Here is a 6028-nt window from a genome sequence, read left to right on the forward strand (position 1 = left end):
CCCCCCCAGCTTTAAAAGATCACATCCCCTCAACCCCCCGCTCCAAGCCCTGGGAATACCAGAAGTCACTAAAGTTGTCGCTACATTTTTACAGCAAAAATGCCAACTCTGATCTTGCTAACTCCCCTCTCCATTGTTCCCAGTATGACAGGATGAAGCTTGTAACTAACATAGCTGCACCAGTGAGGGCTAGTGGTTAGAGTGAAATTATCTGCTAAAGCTGTACTCCTACCAATGCACGGGTACCGCAAGCATTACAATGAGCTTTAGGATAAACGCATAGTATAACCTTGCTACACTATAGTATTCTACATTTCATATAAACTTTCTACACTATGAATGCACTTCTGGTTGGATATATTTACTGATACCTGCCAGAAACTGGCACAAGTAAGAAATGTTGCCTTTCTCCTCCACCCCAAAAAACTACTCCAAGTTCTGTACACAAGAATTCCAGGACATACACAGAGAATAAATGGCTGGGCAACAAGGAAAACAACTCAGCAAGGAAAGAGAACCTCAAAAAGAGAAGCTGAAGGAATCGTCTTTCAGACAAATTACATGCCACTAAAAACCTATTCTACTCAGCTACCAACACTGAGGATGATCTCTCTCTTCCCTCAAATTTAAAAACCAAAAAACCCCACCAAACCCACGCAACACACTAAGACTTGTAAGCCCAGAGTTACTGAACAGCAATTGATCAATTTATACTTCTATAAACTCTTACTTGACAAAGTCACTCCAGCATAAAAGTGCTCTCACGTGGAGTTGTGGCAGTGTAACTGAATTGAATACCCCTACCAACGCAGAAAACTTACAGCTTACATCAGAAACCTAACATTGTTTTTCTGTACCATGTGTCAGTGAAAGCATAAAAAGTATTTTTTAAAGTTCTTTAGCGGTCTTTTAGCTTCGTAAATATCATTTGGGACTGGATAGGCATGTGAAGACAAGCATGTAGGAGATAAGGGGGCTGGGGATAAAAACATGATTATTTTTTAGGGTGATTATTATCTGGAAAAAAGCTTTTTAAAGGAAGTTGTATTCTAATCTTCGTGATAGTTTAGAAAAGCTCCGTACTACTCTGAAAATCAGCTACAATCCAAAAGGATCTGAAACATTTGGAGTAAAAACACTTTCACTGCTCAGCATGTGATAAAATTAATTAGATTTGATTTACTGAGCTACATCTTTGAGACAGAGGAGGGAAGCGAGCTGAAGAAACAGCACAGCTAACTTCTGTGGCTGGAGTTATGCCCCTCCAAATGAACCAAGAGAATACACAGACCCTGGCTTTCTTTACTGATGGAGTTGCTGCCATCATCATCACTATTTCATAAATGAGGTAGCCAAAAAATCAGCACTTCAGATTGATAATTTTTTAAAAGCGAACGTATTGCCTGCACTTCACTTGCACTGAGACAAAAAAAAAAAAATGTTTTTCAGGCAGAAAAGGTCTGTAGATAGCACATAACCTTCTTCCCCAACCCATCCACCTTGCTTGCCTTTTCTTTTTTCTTAAAAAAACCCACCCAAACAACAAAAATACCAAACAAAAAAAAAAAACAACCCAATGCAACAGTAATATGCCAAACATTGCTTAAAATTGCAAGGTCAGAGGTGGACCATACCATGAGAATGTGAGGATCTACTTTTCTTTGGGATCATCCCCGGGTGAGGAAAATTTAATGAATGGGGAAGAGGTTGACCCCTCGACGTTGTACTCTCTTTAGACGACTTCTAAAAACCTATGGGGCCTTCAATACCAGATTACATAGGGAACGGGGCAAATAAAGAGGTTAAAGGTCCATTAAGCAATTTAAATCTTTCAGTCAGGGTGTCAGCTGGAGATCTGAGGAAGATCTGACTAAGAGTCATAGTACCATGGAAGAGTAGGAAAAAAGGCTTCATTTTCTTACACTAATTTTTTTTTCTCTGTAACTCAAGACAGTCAAGTGGGCTTTATCCCTCGGAAAAATACATACGTGTCCAGATAAGTCCATCGGTCCTGATTTCTTCAGTTACCTGTCTTTACAGTAAAGTCCTGATCAACTTGTGCTATGCTGCTCCCTCACGTCATGATGAAAACTGTGACCAGCACTACATTTTTTGTGAGCAGTCTTAGCTGCTGCTTGTATCCTTCTGAAAATTAGTTGCTTCTACAGCAAGCTGAATTCAATTCCTTAAGAACCCTTACAAAATCATTCAGAAACTCTCTTGTTCTGCAAAAGTGCTGTTTTAACCCTGCCCTTGTTACCTTTTCCCTCACCCCCACCACAATATAGGACACAGCATTATCTAGCCTGAAAAAACAGGTAAGAAATAATCCGGTGGTAGCTTCATAAAGCTATTGGGATATTACATACAAGTCGCCTTAAGAATCAACACGGTCAGCTCTGGAAGGCATAAGCAATACTTCACAGCTGTGTTCTGAAGCCTGAGGAGAGGATGCTTGTACTCCAAAAACCAGGCCCAAATGAAAAACAAACTCAAGAAGTGATAAAATTTATAAAAACCTGAGCAGACATTAAGAATATGATGAATTAGAATCACTGAGCTGTTAGGAACTGGAAGGTGACTCAGAGATGCCGACTGACTGCACTGTTATTTTCACCGTGGTAAATGGTTAATTGTAGGATGCACCACGGCCGTAAACAGTAAAGACATTTTTTAGTAAATTATCAACTAGAAGGGAAAATAGTGAGATAGGCGGTAACATTCAGTGTGAAGAAACACAGCTATTTCAATTAATATAGTTAAAACTGGAGAAGGCTTGAAAGCTTCAGTATGAGTAGGTAAATGAAGGCAGATGGTACATGCAATTTAAAAATCCATCTCAACTTCATGGAGTTTTCCCAGGCTCACTAAAGTGCTACTTTTACAGGGAAGGTGTTAAGTAGAAACTCTGGGGCAACGCAGGGTGAGAAGGAGGAGAAGCTGACATATCCTTATGGATATCTGCAGGAAAACTCACATTTGGCAAGGAGCAGTTCAGCATGTTTGCTCTTCTGGGACACGACAGGTAGCAGATAGTTCAGAAAGCTTTTATTGTTGATTATTTCATACTTACCTAGCAGTACCCAACTGGAAAGTCCTTTTACTACAGAATTCAAAGTAGTGGGTTTTGGGGTAAATTTTTGTAGTGAGAGGGGAGTTCTTAAATAGGCTTCCCTTTCACCGTATCTATGGTATTTCTTCCCCTTCACAAAAACACCAGACAACCCAAAACCATAATCGAGGACATAGCAAGTCACTTTGCATCTAACTGGACATCTCATAACCACAGCTGGTATTGGTTACCCCCATCAGCACATGACAAAGCATAATAGTAGCAGCTCATTCTTTCCCTTTCAGCAACCGAAGGGACGGCGCACTCCTTAGCTTTCATCGTAAGAATTTACTACTCTTTCTTTTTCTTCTCACAGCATTGTCTTATATCTGTTCCAGAAGACATTTCTTATGCATTTTTAATTCCTAGTGGCTATTATTTTTGGTAGATTTTCATTTCCAAAAGAAATTTAATCCACAACTAAAAAGTTATTGTATAACCCCCAGGTTACTCTACAACTCATTCTTGTCATTCTTCCAATTCTCCACTCCTCCCTCTTCCACCTTTCCTTGGGCATAGAGGGAGCAATTGAAAGCGTGAAAAAATAACTGCAGAGCAGAGAAAAAGCTAGCCAGCAGTAGAGAAAGAACACCGAACACTGAAGCGCAGACTATGGGTGAACGTAAGCCACGCTAAGCCCTACTTCCAATAGCTCTTCTTGTTTTAGACAATGTGGGTGCACATAAGAACTTCATAAAAGTAAAGTCTTATAAAAACATTAGATATGGCTCCCAAAATACTTCTAAGGCTGACAGAAAATGTAATTATTTACTTGGGACCACTTATGTTGTGCTCTGAAAGTACCAAGGACATCATTAGTTGACACTACTTTACCATTCAATAAAATAAACTCCTTCCTGCAACCACAGAACTTTCAATGGTTTTGGACAGACACTGCAGCACAAATTCAGTGTGCCCCTAGCCTCTAACACAGCTCTCTTCATCAGGATGTTGCATGGATGTATTTTGTAATTGAATTCTTTAGCACAACCAGTTACTGGAAATCTTGGTGCTTCCATCCAAAAAACCTGAACAAGGACTAAACTTGTTTAATCATTGCTGCACAGCCCATATCCTCCATTATTTCTTCAAGAAAGCTCCACATGTAAAATCTGCAGGATGCAAGCAAGTATTTATTTCTGTGGCTGGAGACATCATTCAGTAGACATATTCTCTGTGGTACTTCCAACAGTAAAAGAAGTTTAATATCTGCCCCATATAAATCACAAATAGAAGTCACGTGCTAAATTGTGTCAGAAATTTTATGTTTGTGCAATTAATATACAGCTCCTCAGATCCTGCTCCAGACCCTCTGCTGCCCTTTTTCATGCCACTGCAATTAAGTATGTATTAGCAAGTAACGTAGCCCAGCGCCGGCAGATTTGTTTTGTGGGTGCTGAGGACTCAGTGTCCCCACTATGCACATCTAAAGGTGCTCTACTTAAGGCTAGATCTAACCTGGTCCTGTGGACCCAAAGCCTGCGTGCCAACTGCTAACAATAGGCATGTTTCTGAAACACAGCTTCATTTCAGCCAGAAGAAACCCTGTGCAGTCTAAGAAACCTTGGACAGTAAGAGACAACCAGGAAATTCACTTTACGAGTGCACGCTCCCAAGTTGAACTGCAAAGCTAAAGCAGACCTACCCACTGAGTTCAGAGATGAAGACTAGAGCTAAGCAAAGGCCCTGAAGTGTTTACAGAAGGGACCTTAACTTCCCAGCACAGCTGCTTCTCCAGAGCTGCTCCTGCTAACTCTACGGACACAGCTCGTATCGTCTTCTCCTGCTCATGTGCTGGATGTCCGCGTCCACAGCTCCGACCTGCATTGCTCTGTACTGTCAGGCATCGCCGCGGTGCTCACACGCATATACCAGTTCGGCAGAGCACAGGGCGGCCCCGTGTCCTCTGCCAGACCCGCTGCCGCCAGCGGCCACCAGCCACGGACAGGCACCTGCAGCACTGTGGGAAGAGGCACTTCAGGCCCCGGGACAAGCAGCCTGCCCCTGCCACTACCCACAGCCTTGCTTTCAGCCTTGTTTTGAAATGAGCCTGGGGGTACAGGGAGAAACTAAGGCCATCCTTCCTTCCACCAAAATAAATACAGGTTCCTAGACTCTCCCACAACCCAGGTCATTTTCAAATCTCTGTTTTGTCACTGGAATACAAAAACATCTAGAAATATTCCAGATATTCCACAGGTGTGAGTGCTAATTATTTCTTTTTTTTTTTTTTTTAAATTTCCCTCTTAATTCTACTCCTTGAATCTGGGAAGCAAAGGATATCCACAGTCCCTTGATGTTTGAAGGGGGCATATATTTTAAAACGCTTTAGAAACAGACACATCTAAAGAACTCTGTCCCAGCCATGTCTCAAATCCACCTTTAACTTGACTCCCAAATGGCAGAAAGTTTTCAGAACTGCTAGAAGTGAAACAGGTAAATGGCAGTGCTTCAAATATATACTTCAACTATTCATACAGAGTAATACTACTAATAATAATCTAAAAATACAAAATCCTAAACTTAATTACCTTGCCCCAAATCCCAATTACACTGTGAACAGTCTGCATATAATTCCTTGTGTGACCGTACTTGTTTAGCAAACAGATATTTAATCTTATTCTAACATTCACATTAACATAGATCCTTAAGGAAAAAAAATCCTATGAATTCAGTCACTCTCAGGATTTGTTTAAAGAATAGTTCAATAAAAAGATATTCCCTCTACTATATGTCATCGTGGCATCTCTTTCCAATCCGTTTCACAGATCTGCCTTAAGAGTTTCCATTATACTAGCCAAGATTACTCCATTTCGTAGCTTCCCAGATACCCCTACAACAAACAGCAGCAGCAAGCTGACTTCTGTTTCTGAGTGATACTCAGGAGAGGGAGATCACCAGAAAAATCTTTTGCTG

The 6028-nt window shown here is 41.0% G+C and overlaps 1 protein-coding gene across 1 annotated transcript in view; it reads right to left on the reverse strand.

Annotated features, from left to right (window-relative positions):
* The window catches only part of ZBTB10 (zinc finger and BTB domain containing 10), a gene marked incomplete at its 5' end in the record, with an annotated part of 23315 nt that overhangs the window by 13927 nt on the left and 3360 nt on the right, over positions 1 to 6028 (reverse strand). The gene's annotated exons all lie outside the window — the stretch shown is intronic.

Source organism: Cariama cristata, unplaced genomic scaffold (genome assembly GCF_000690535.1).
Source record: "Cariama cristata isolate BGI_N322 unplaced genomic scaffold, ASM69053v1 scaffold7830, whole genome shotgun sequence".
In the NCBI taxonomy this organism is placed as follows: Eukaryota; Metazoa; Chordata; class Aves; order Cariamiformes; family Cariamidae; genus Cariama; species Cariama cristata.